The sequence below is a fragment of the Vespa mandarinia genome, chromosome 4 (genome assembly GCF_050613455.1).
Source record: "Vespa mandarinia isolate Hongniang chromosome 4, ASM5061345v1, whole genome shotgun sequence".
Taxonomy (NCBI): domain Eukaryota; kingdom Metazoa; phylum Arthropoda; class Insecta; order Hymenoptera; family Vespidae; genus Vespa; species Vespa mandarinia.
In genome coordinates, this window is record NC_140813.1 from 10,160,001 (window position 1) to 10,173,698 (window position 13,698).

Sequence of the window (13,698 nt, forward strand, 5' to 3'; positions counted from 1 at the left end):
GAATGCAGAGAGCGCAAGGGATTAATAAGTTGCCGTTAACTTTCTCTCTTTAGTTTAGTTAGAATTTCCTTGGGAATCGTATCGAATAAATGGTTTAATAATTTATAGTGTGAATGTAATGAAACAAACAAAAAAATATATATATGACTTTTTGAATTTTTGAAAGTAACTCGGGAATGTCGTGGGAAGGAGGTTCAAGATTATTCACAAAGTTATTCGAAAGTGTAATAGATATACCGCCACACGAAGTAGGTATTATTAATCATCGTACGCTTGCAAACGAGGAGTTAACGACCTTTGAGAAAAACGACGATGATGCATTCACCTTCGACTTATTCAGAAGTCAACGTAACACGCTTATCAACTTTCGGTTCTATATTGAGTTCGTTAATTACCTGGCGTCCTCCCCTCTTATCCTTTTTCGATATTTAATTAAGTGGAGAAAGTTGAACTAGTATCTTTATCGGTCGATGATTTTTTTCCGAGAACATCTCGTGAAGAATAATCTTGTCTGAAACGAATGCCTTTCGAAAGTCGTTAAATCATATATCTCTATCGAATTTTATGTCAACGTATTTAAACTTTAAGAATTATAGTCATCAAAATTCGAAGAAAAAAGAACCCCTCAAAAAAAGAAAAGATAGGTTGCAATGTACAAAGTTAAAATAACGAAATAACAAAAGGAAAGAAAAAAAAAATGAAAGAGGAAATACGGCAATAAGAAAAAAATAACAAAATTATTTTAAGTATTATTTAAAATAATTAAAAAAAAAAAAAATAATGAAATAACAAAATAACAAAATAACAATAAAATTAATTCCCATAATTTTCATTCGATATTTAAATAATTGAATAATTTTTTTTTAAATATTATATTACTCTATTTCAATATCAATTTCTATTAGTATAAATATAATATATATATACCCCTATGAAATTTCATCCTACGATGGAATTTTCAATAGTTAAAGAAAATTCGATCCAATTCCAAATGATATTTCTAACGTTATTAGATGAAACGATGGATGGTCAATGTCTAGGACATACCGTTAGAAAATATCGACGACGGATATTGTAAATTGATCTTACATCTGGGTCGCAACGTAACGGGACGTTAGAAACACAAACGACCGGTTATGGTGAGTACAGTTTGCCAATCGATTATACGCGTCATACCGTGTGATAAACACAGACCGTCGTTTCCGCACACTGTCGAGTGAAGTATAGTCGGTAAAGAAAAAGGAGAGAAAAAGAAAGAGAAAAAGAGAAAAAGAAGAAAAGGAAAGGAAAAAAAAACAAGAAAAGAAAAAAAGAAAAGAAAGTCATATCGTTTGGAGGATGAAAGTATGCGGAAATGGCGATTGGTAGGAGTCTGTTAAAGGCAGGAAATTCCCGGTGCGTTCGAACGGGTGTTCTTTGAACGGCACCGACTCCAGCGGGTTCTTCGGAAGGACGAAACAAGTTTCTGGGACCGGGTTACCCACATAGGATTCGAAGCTTCGGCTTGCCGCTACTACCTACTTATTCCGGCTGCATGCGACATGCGGCACGCGGCAAACGACACATACAAGTACCGAGAGAGAGAGAGAGAAAGAGAGAAAGAGAGAAAGAAAGAAAGAGAGAGAAAGAGATGAAGTAGAAACGAAGAGGGGAGAAGGAAGGAGACTGCTGCCGAGGTCGCTTGGAAAGGTCCGAACGAGCATCACCACTGCCGCCTACACACGTAAATGAAGATACCTAGGTATTCCCTCTGTGTGTTTACACGCAACCTCGCACCAGTCCAACTCCTCGAGATAATTGTGTCGCTAAGAACGATCGGTTTCAGCATCATCAATAAACAAAAATGTATTTCCATTGTTGTTCCATCAATCACCTCGCATCGATTACTCTCTTGTCTATCTACTATATATTCATATACTCTCTCGAACAAATCCTCACTGTTCGTCTGTCTGTCTGCGTCCGTTCGTTCAATCGAACGCTAGAAGATGTGAGGAAAATTGAGAAATTCGTTTTATAGTTAAGAACATCTATAAATTTGAGAATAGTGAGTGATCATGCATTACTTTATCCAGATAATTGACCAGGAAGTTAAACGATAATAGTTCGAATTTTTTAAAAATTGCAATCGGCGCAGATCAACATTTCCTTGAGGATTTATTTCTAAGAAGCCATTTGTTATCATTTATACGTGTATACACGTGTAGAGGTTATAAATTCAAGATTTCGTCTCAAGGGATATTCATTTTCTTCGCATCAAGGGCGTGGTAAGGGGAACGAGCGAAGAGCATAAAGATGAAGAGGATCGTCGTAAACGTCGCGTTCTTCCCTCCCCCTCCTCGTCTCTCTTCATCCACCACCCTTTACCCCCACAGTCGCCCTCTGGCACCATCGTAAAGACTTCTATCTTGGTTGGTCTCCGCGTCGTAATATCTTGTAACATCAGCTTCTTCTATGCAGATATACAACACAACGAGTGTAAGCAAGCAAGCAAGATATGTCTAACGCTTGATCGCGTTATACCAACGTAATCTAGATTTCCTCTTCCATTATTAATCGTCTTTTAATAATGGAAAGAAGAGTCGATGTATTTTCTTTTTTTTTTTTTTTCTTCTCAATGATTCCTCGACGAACTATTTGCTCATATAAATTAGATACACGTAGTCTTGTTTTACAAAAAAAAAAAAAAAAAAAAAAAAAAAAAGAAAAAAGAAGGAAATTCTCTATTAGAGAAATATTTCGCAAGACCACTCCTTTCAACGATTAATCTAATTCAGATCTTTGCAGCTCGATCGTACGTACATACATAAGTATATAGTAGATCGATCACTTTAAACGGTAAACCTTTTTCGGACTTTCAAATGTGCATTATTGTGTGTACAGAGATGGTAACTCTTCGTTTCACAAATCACTTTGACCGTCAAAGTAGCAACCATCTGGCACGTTCGCGTATTCATCTGTATATGTATGTGTGTGTCTCTCTCTCTCCCTCTCTCTCTCTCTCTCTCTCTCTCTCTCTCTCTCTCTCTCTCTCTCTTTCTCTTTCTCTCTTTGATTCTCTTCCTACGTGTTTGCCTCTCCCTACGACATTTTATCTTTCCTTCACGATTTATGGCTTTCTCGATTCTCTCTCTCTCTCTTTCTCTCTTTCTTTCTTTCTTTCTTTCTCTTTCTATCTCTCTTTAACAGAATCTCCTAGATCGCGAACTACGACGTCCTTCGGCGGCCACGGCGGTACATCAAAGACCACCGAATCCCGCTTACGACGCTTTACGATAACTTTACGAGTCGGAATATCACGGACGAGGCGATATTTTCGTGCGATTCCCTGCCATCCTCGCGGGACATCGATCGTTTTTCTGACGTTCCATCGCGATAGCCACGTTTCTCTTCGTGTTTCTCCTACCACCCGCTGCTTATCGAGCAATATGTTACGACGCCTATGCTGTTCGACGTTGAATTTAACGCTTTTAACGCAAGATACGAGAATGTTTTCTTATATGTTGTTACTTATCGTGCGTTAATACTTCTTATTTTTCTATCTTTTTTCCGTTTCTTTTCTTTTCTTTTCTTTTTTTTTTTTCTTTTTCTTTCTATTTTTCGAAATACCTAAGTATTCTTTTTTTTTTTTTAAATATGACTGTTCCGATCGTACGAGTTTATGTATATATAGTTTATAAACATGTATATATATAATACATATATTATATATATATAATAATATAAATATATCTATAAATATAATATAAATAAATATATAAATATATGTGTATATATATAAACTAATATATATATATATATATAGTTTTTTTCGTATTTAAACAATGCTAGATAAAGCAGTTACGTGAAGATAGCGTAAAAAGCTTTTAAGGCAACCTTATGCATTAATATATATAAATATCTTTTTAAAATACCATTCATACTGTGTCATCGTAATAACACGTTAGAACAATTAGCTTTCTAATTCGATATGATACCATCGAGTTTCTCACGTTCGACGAATCCTTCGAACACGACAAGAGTATTATATTATCTAAACATATTAACGACACACTGTTTTACATATATGCATACGAGTAATATAACCTTGCACTCGCCCTCTTTTCCAAGATCATTCATTATATCATCATGTTTATACAAGATAGTATTATATCGCTTTTATAGTATATCTTTTGGTCAATCATATTTTCCTTAGTACAGAATAATCTCTGTAATAATAATAAAATATTTACATAATCGATACTTCGTAATAACAGTTTGTATCAAATTATTGATTAAATTCGATGATAGTTCAAGGTCTTATCGTTAAGTAAGTTTTAATATCGAAACGTAAAAAAATATCAGATACAACGTGCTTATACATAGTACATATAAATTCCTTTTATCTAAGATCACATTTAATATCTCTTCCTCTAATCGACTTTGAAGCGTTCGATCGAATAGTTAGAGGTACTTTGTTATTTACGTATGTGTTCGAGATAAACGAGGAAAATCTTATAACATAGGAGAAGATCGCTCGGCAGCATGAGAGAATAGAGTGATCGTTTGTAACACGGAAGCAAGTGTATCGAATTTAAACAGAAAGGTAGGAAGAAGAACCGTCGTCGTATTCTCTTAGCGCATACTTCGGATTCAGAATAGAGAGGGATGTTGCTGTTGGGAACGATTGGACGAAGGCAGAGATCGCGGCTCGTAAAGCGAAATAAACTTGACGCTTAGTACTACGGCGGAGGCGTTTTACGATTTCCCGGTGAAGGGTTTGCTTCATGAAGAGAACCTCGAAATCGAAGGAGTCTCGGTTCCGAGGATATACATAGGCGTGTACACGTCGACAAACCAACTTCGTTCCTCATATCGTTCGTTCATCGAATTAACAATCGAAATTCGAGTCGATCTTTTTTCTTTTCTTTTTTCAATTTCCATCCAACGACCGAACGCCGTATGTCCTTTGTTAAAAATTTAATAAGAATGTCTATTTATTAATGAAAAAGTATATTTATATATTTATATATTTATATACAATTATATGTTATATATTTATATATATATATATAAATATATATAATTTAAATATATATATGTATAAAAATATGTATATATATATATTTAAATATATTTATGTATTGTGTGTGTATATATGTGTGTCTACCTACATATTTACAAAAAAAGATCATATTTTTCTTTTTTTTGTTTCAGGTAAGAGTCATCACCGACATCATGATTTCATTACCATTTCCTGTATCCGTCATGATAATTTTGCGGCCATCAGGTATAACGAAAGTTAAAATGCAAATTGCTCGCTCGTTAACTAAACCGTCCTATCGATCGTCTAAGAAACATACATAGATTATATACATATATAGCAAACATTAGTAATATACGCTTGTAGAACCTTGAGGGCCAAACCCTCGCCTTTGATCTTTTTTCCTCGTATTATATTTCCCGACGTCGTCGTTCGTGATCTCGTTTCAATGATTCTCCCACACGGTTCATCGATGATTATATTTTTTTTTCCCCATCGATAAACTAGAACGTAGACATGTATATCCATCGAATTATAATGACCGATCCATCGGATCGTTAAGGCTATCGTGTTGATTCTCTCATAACCTCGATTTGTTATATATTACAGTATAGTACCTGAGATTATTTATTTTTCTTAGAAATTATATATACTTACGTACTATAAAATTTTATCTTGCGTGAAATATTTACGTTTTAAAACATATTATTTTCAAATATTAAAATATGTGTTTGTCTTTTTTCCTAAAGCAGAGATCGTGTTCGCTCGTAAAATGGATGATAAATAAAAATATTAAAAAAAGAAAAAAAAAAGAAAGAAAAGAAAAGAAAAGAGAAGCAAAGAAAAAAAAAGAAAAAGTCAAAGATATATCATGTCGAGTGATCTCGTTTTATGTTCTATTAGTCACGCTTAATGACTAGTCCATTATTAATGATTCGACGAATGAAAGTTTATTATTACTGACTATCAGAATCTAATAATATAGATTACAGGGATAGTCTCACGGACTATTCGCACGATTGCTTTCTACATTCCATAATTGTAAACGTAACATCGTTTCGTATCTATCATGCGTGAGACTATTAAAAGTGACGGAAAATTAATGGAAAAAATACAGATAAGTATTTATTTGATTTTATACGTTTTTTTTTTTTTATAACTTATCGCCGGACGATGCTTTTAAACTGATTTTTTACGTTAGATTATTTTCTTTTCTTTTTACTTAGTTTTTTCTTTTTTTCATTCGAATGACAGATCGTTTTTTGTAGAGTGTACCTTTCGTTGTTTTTTTCTTTTTTGTTTTTGTTTGTTTTCTTCTTTTTAAGCCTCGAACGACTTATCGTAACACTTGTACGAAGGTTGAAAAGAGAGGAAGGGAAGGTAAGGGTGGGGAGAAAGGTAATGAAAAGAAATCGATCGAGTTACGGTTATCGTCGGTTCGGTGACATTGAAAGTAACGTAATCGCGTAAACGAGCTCTCTCCCGCAGGTGGAAATAATTACGTCGTTTTCGCGAACGCGTCGAGCATGCCTACACGCTTGGAATACATACCGACGGCTTTTACGAACGAGGTCGAACGAGGATTTGCTCTTTCCCGATACACAAACCCAACTTGATTCCTTCCTACACGATCGTTTTCAAGCGTTTACACGTTCCATTTAACTTAACGCACGTAGAATTACACTTCTTATTATTTTTCGCGCGTTGTTAAATTAGTCGATAGTTTTATCGACGACAAGAAATTCAAGTACTTAAGTATTATGGTGCAACCTATCTGAAAATTTTTTCATTCATATGTGTATATGTGTATATATATATATATATGTATCTATATATTTTCTACTCGATCATTAGAAAAAATAGAAGATACAACGAAGAGGATTATCAAGACTGAAATTTGATCCACGTTGAACAGAATAATAATAAGAAGAAGAAGAAGAAAAAATAAAAAAAATATTCTTGATCATGATGACTACTTGGCTACCAGTTTGAAGTAGCGAAAGAAAAAGAAAAGAAAAAGAAAAAAAACAAAGAGAAAAAAGAAGAAAAAAAAGATCGTACAAAAGTACTTTACCGAGATGATCGTTATCATCTCGTTACTTCCTTAACGTATATCGTTTTAGCCCTTTTTCGAAATGTCACAACGACGATGTTACGACTTTTTAGAAGATACGTAGATTGTAAGAAAAGTAAGTACAAACGACGTTTCTCCTATTCGCTCGCATTCGTATTCATTGGATACTGGTAACTATAATGGTATGAGCACGCCTTGCCACGAATACACGCGTTCTGGATTTTCAACAAACAGGTGCGTGGACACTTCGGGAGGATATAAATCCAGATGGAAACATGTTCCAAGGTGGAAAGGTTGTCCTTTGGCGCGATGAGTGTACCAAGATAGGCCAAAGAAACATGTCCGACGTAATCTCTGACAAACACTTGTGTAAACACCAAAAACTCGACGTTATTTTTTCAAGGTTAAAATATAATTTATTACTGGGTTTTTTCTTTAATTTTTAAATTTATATATATATATATATGTATTAGATGGACCGGAAAGTAATGTCGTTTCTGCGTATGTCGATATTTGATTGCAATTAAAAATAAAAACTTGTTAAAAATTTATTCGTTTGAATTTAATTTAAGAAAGCGACATTACTTTCCGGTCCACCTAATATATATATATATATAGTATAGAATTTCCCAATGATTTTTTTCGGACAATCAAAGAACACTGATCGATACGTGAACACATTAGTAATACATCTACTCGATGGAAAACGGTATTGTATTTTCGCGTGGGAGTCCATTCAACGTGGAACATTAATAATGAAATCCGTGAGGTAAAGTTGCGTTCTCCCTGGTATGAAATGCGACGGAAAATTCAAGACACGTATGTGTACGGTAACGCAGCATCTTGTTTATTGAAGTTTATGGGATTGCATGTGCCCGCTTTCGAGATAAAATCTATCTGACAGTGGAAATACACTTTGTACCGCGACGGGATAGAGGATCGTGTTCAACCGGTAAACCACGCTTACTATGTTAGTGTACGTACGCGCGTCTACGCCTCTTTACTATGCGTGTATATGTTCCATCTCTCTCTTTCTATATATATATATCGTTTTCTCGTTTCTCTCTCTCTTTCTCTCTCTCTCTCTCTTTATCTCTCTCTCTCTTTCTCTCTCTCTCTCTCTCTCTCTCTCTCTCTCTCTCTCTCTCTCCATCTTTTTCTCTCTATCTTTTTCTCTCTCACTTATTCTCTTACCGTCGTGTATATAAACTCAACTCATACATGCTCGTTTAACAACGATCGTATTATGCAACGATAACCGTATGCTCACCTGCTTCGCTGCGGTTTACGAGAAACGTTACTCACTGTTATTCCTATTAATTATTCGTTAACGTAACAACAATACCGGTGCTCCATTCGTACTCATAGATCTTCTATTTGACTAGAGTCATAATGGCATCCGCGTAACTTCGTAATCGTTGAATATTAATCTTTTCAATATTAAAGCCGTGTTTTCAACCAATGTCCGAATGAAAGAGAGAGATAAAGAAAGAGAAAGAGAAAGAGAGAGAGAGAGAGAGAGAGAGAGAGAGAGAGAGAGAAAGAAGAAAAGATGCAGTTTAATTCGTACTTTCTCGATTTCTCGATTGTTTGACCTCTCGTAAACAACTCTTATAGCAAACAAGTCTTTTGACTAAGTTTACAAACGTAGACATGAATTGGATATTTATTTTTTCTCTACGTATTTATGCTTATCACCGTGTATAACGATGCTAATACCTTTATCCATTCAATCTTTAAGAATATTTTTAGGTTCAAGTAGAAAAACTTGTTAACACTTTGAACTACGCGTAAATCACATATGGCCCAATTTTTCATTCGGATTTGATTTTAATAATTTTGCGTAAAGACGAAATATTATCATAAAATCCATCGTAATGTATCGTCAGCTGATACATAATTATCACATTTAATGGAATTTTTGTAAGATGTACCATTGATAATGAGTCATGCGGCGTGATAGAACGTTTTAAGTTTACAAGAAAATTCACTGTTGTTATCGTCAAATTATCAATCGTGTCGTTTTAATTTCATTTATTGTTTCTTATTAATATACGATGACAATTGTATAATTATTTCACGTAAGATATAAATAACATATAATGCAAATGAAGGATTATATTGATCTCCTAATCTGACTTTAAAATATTTTATAAAATAACAATTTATTTCGTTCTTTCTTTAAAACATTTAGCATGCGCAATATTGGCAGAAAAAGAGAGAGAGAAAAAGAGAGAGTTTGTTAGACTTTCTCTCAAGGTTCATTTATTATTATACGGAATATTTAACTTTGAAAAATTCGTTGAATTTCTCGTTAAAAGATAAAGAAAAATTTTTTTAATTTATAATCATAATAAATGCATATATATATATTTTTTTTCTTTTTATAATATATATTTTCTATATATATATATATACACGTTTATTAATTATTTTGCTACTAAAATTTGTACTAAAATTTTTTTAATTTATAATCATAATAAACGCATATATATATATATATTTTTTTTTTCTTTTAATAATATATATTTTCTATATATATACACATTTACTAATTATTTTGCCGATTTTATAAATAGCATATTTCATAATTTTAGAGATCTTTAGAATGAATGCAATAACGTGGGCCATGCACGACCCACGTGGCCTGAACGAAAACCCACGTGAAAGTACCCGGTCATTCAATGTGTTAATACTCAAAACATGTTAATCATTCCACGAGGAGAAAGAATTATTATACGTTAGGTGGTCGATCACCTCGAAGTGTCGAGAAATCGTTTAACAGGCATGGTTTATTACTTTGAGAGAACGTAAATCTTCGTTAACAATGAGAGAAATGACTGCTATGAAATGAAGCCGCGCGTATTATGTTTAACTCTCGTTAATCTTTTATTGGTCTTCGAATGGACTTCTTTCAATGAATTTTGTTTAAATAATTTTACGAAGATATGATTTATAATGATTTTTGATGTTTCTATTAGACGAATGAAATCGTTTAGTTGTTTCATTTGTAAAAACAATTTGTAGAAACAATTTAGGAGAAAAAGAGAGAGAGAGAGAGAGAGAGAGAGAGAGAGAGAGAAAAGAAAGAAAAAAAAATGATCATTCGATAGAGAAAGTAAACTAAATCTGATTAGAAAAAAAAAGAAATGTAATAAGAAAAGAATTTGCGACGTTTTAATATTAATTTATTATTAATATTCTTTTATTATTAATATTAATATTCTGTTTTCTTCGTTTCTTTAAAAAGTTAACAAATAAAGGAAGTAATAAAAATTATTATTTTGCATTTGTATTTTCATAGATCGTAAAACTTTTTTTAATATCACCGATAAATCAGATTAGAATTGGTTATTTATACAATTTTGTCGAATGCGTTTTTTTTTTGTCGATTCTTCTTCGTAAACTCGTGTGTGTTACCTTTCGATTCGGCGACAATGTTTACGCGATTATTAATTATCTTTGTTTCGCGGTATAGATCATGATTTATCGCTAAGTAATTTTTCTTTTACACCGGCGATAATAGTAATCCATCCGAATGAAATCCTTATCTATCACATGAGCGATGAATTACAAGAAAAATGTCAACAGAAAGAGAGAAAGAAAAAGAAAAAGAAAAAGAAAAAAGAAAAAAGAAAAAAGAAAAAAAAAAGAAAAATTTAATGGCCGAAGATATTTAAATAAATAGAAAATTTATATCAGTGCATTATCTCAGTGCATTATCTCTTCCCAGTCGTATAGACCCATATATGCATATATACATACATATATATACATATACAAACATATATATATACTTACTTATCTCTCCTTTGTAAAAGCAACACCGTTAGAAAATATAAAAAGATGTCTCGTTATCTCGAGGATGGGCTAATAAAAAGAATATAGAGTGAGACGCGGAGAAGAGATGACTATGTTACATCTTAGCGCGGTACAATAAGCTGACAGCGGCTCACGAAACTCAAAGGGACTCACCAACCATTTTGCCCTTTACGAGCTAATCGACCTATCTGACTTATTCGACATAGCTGTTTCGGGCGACGATACAAGCGGCTTTTTATTTTATCATCAAAGAGCTTTCTTTTTTTGGGAATATGGCAGGGGGGAAAATGGCGACGATGAGGTGGACATTATCGTTGGAACTAAGTGAATAGCTTACATATTATATGAATCACATTAAGCCATCAGATTTATCTAATTATAAAATATAATTATTTTTGGTTGGGGCCAATCAATGTTCCTTTGTCACGTTTTACTTCGATTAGCAATATTTCGAATAAAATCGGCACGTTTATTAAATAAATATATTATTTACTAATTGGTTATCAAAATTTTTTTCTCGTTTTTTTTTTTTTTTTTTTTTAAAGATTAACATGCGTATAAAAGATAAGTATGGTTTAGCAGATAGAAATAATTTATTTAACACTTGTCAGTGTCGAGACTTTTTATTTTTGATTTATAAAAAGTTATAAAAAAGATATCAGAAAATATAAGGATGATCAGATGTTGCGTTCGTTATTTTTATATTTCTTTTTTCTTTTCTCTTCTTCTTCTTCTTCTTCTTCTTCTTTTTTTTTCTATTCAACTTTTCTTTTGTAATAGATCAAAGCGGTAAATCGACAAAAGCCGTTTGACACTGAAATGCCGACGACGGCGTCATGGCGGTCAAGAGCACCGCTACTTTTTCTTTTCTTATCTTTTCTTTCATCCGATCGAGCACAGCCACGTGGTGTGCGTTTCTTTCTCTTTTCTCTTTTTGTTAAAACGAACGATTAAACTTTACGACACCCATTACAAGTCCATTTCGTCGAGTGTCATGACGCGTTTAAGGGTATTGTAATCTCTTTGTTCAAGTATAATATTAAAAAGTGATAGTTACAATAAGAATAAAAGATATTGATGTTAGTCGTAATGTTGCACGAGGTTCAGAAATTTAGTTTATACTAAAATAAGATACCTAACGTTTTGAATGAAACGATAAATTTTCTTTTACCAGAGAAGGTTTTAGGTTTTATGAGGAATCAAAGCTGATGCATGATCGTAAACAATTTCCCGTTTATTGACGTTGAAAGCTCAGGGAAGAAAGTGCATAGATGCATATTTCGTAACAGTTTAGTGAAACCAATGATGATCTTTGCGCAAAAAAAAAGAAAATAAAGAAAAATAAAAACATTTTATTTAAAACAATTTTAAAGAGCACAAATGTTCCTCCCATGGGAAACTCCGATTGATTTTACTTTTATATTTCGACATTTTCATTTTACGAGGAAATTTCCGAGGGATTTATTTCTATTGCAGACGTAATTCATAGCCACGCAATATCATTAAAGAACTTAAATCGGATCTAAACGATGCACTTGTTATTTTCTCACGGTCTATAAGTATAGGTATACGATCTTCTCGCATAAACGTGTGCGATAAAATGAAAAAAAAAAAAAAAAAGAAAAAAAAAAAAAAAAGAAAGACTTTTCCCCATAAAAATAGATTTTCATACAAATTTCGTAAATGATATTTTGGAAAAAAAAATAGAAAATGAAAACGATATCGCGTAGGATCGAAAAAGAAAATAGCTGGAACACATAGAAAGCGCAAACGTTCATTGTACTCGAAATCCAGATGGAAGTAAAAACCAATAAACGTGGACTCGAATTGTCGAGACAAAGGATCGTAAAATTTAATTACCCATTGAGCACCGCGGTAGTCGATGAAACTGGTCGATAGTAGTAGAGAAGTGTATATATATATATATATATAAATAAAAAAAAAAAATATATACAAATCAAAACAAAATAAAAAAAAAATAGTTGGATAGATCGGTCTGGTCCGAAGTTGGCCGCATCTTGATCGACCATAGAAGAAGGCAACGTTGTAAAGCCTCTTATCCTTTATGTCGAGGATTCCTTATTTTAATTTCTTCCTAGGAGCTCTTGCGTTTTACAGCTCAATGATTTTGCGATCGTGTATCTCTACGCGAAAGCATGATCGCATCGCTCGACTCGAAGCTTACTATACTCTTTCAATCGTACGTATGTATGTATATATGAATATAAGTACATACGTATATACATATGTACGCTCGAATCGCTCGATATATATCGTCACTTTCGTATTATTTATTAACTTTCTCCGTTAAAATCCATCCAACATAAAATGCAAGTATGGAAAAATATAAAAAAAGAAGGGGGAAAAAAGAAAAAGAAAAAGAAATAAGTATATATACACACCTATTCTCGATTATTATATTCGAAGAAAGAAACTTTTTTATTTTTATTTTTATTTTCTTTTTTTTTTTTCTTTTTACTTTCACGAAATATCAAAATATCGAAAGGAACAGAAAGAGAAAGAGAAAGAGAGAGAGAGAGAGAGAGAGAGAGAGAGAGAGAGAGAGAGAGAGAGAGAGAGAGGCAGACTCGAAAGTAGATTCGTGTAATAGAGAAAACCGAACTAAACTTGAATATACCATACGTAAGTACATAAGTAAGTACATAAGATTCGCGATTATCTCTCGGTAAAGAGGGAGAGAAAGAAGATAGAAAGAGAGAGAGAGAGAGAGAGAGAGAGAGAGAGAAAGAAAGGGAGAGAGAGAGACACTATAAGTCATGTT

At 33.0% G+C, this 13,698-nt stretch overlaps 1 protein-coding gene and 1 long non-coding RNA gene across 4 annotated transcripts in view; both read left to right on the forward strand.

Annotated features, from left to right (window-relative positions):
* The window catches only part of LOC118443077 (uncharacterized), a 28,955-nt gene extending 18,809 nt beyond the window's left edge, over positions 1 to 10,146 (forward strand). The window contains exons 2-5 of one of the 2 annotated variants that reach the window (XR_014982123.1): positions 5,194 to 5,266; positions 6,875 to 7,209; positions 7,329 to 7,497; positions 9,692 to 10,146. This is a non-coding gene — a long non-coding RNA (uncharacterized LOC118443077). Of the gene's footprint in view, positions 1 to 4,528; positions 4,583 to 5,193; positions 5,267 to 6,874; positions 7,511 to 9,691 lie in introns of those variants that run through there. The other variant, XR_014982124.1, reaches the window with a different exon arrangement.
* The window catches only part of LOC118443073 (uncharacterized), a 130,804-nt gene that overhangs the window by 37,754 nt on the left and 79,352 nt on the right, over positions 1 to 13,698 (forward strand). The gene's annotated exons all lie outside the window — the stretch shown is intronic.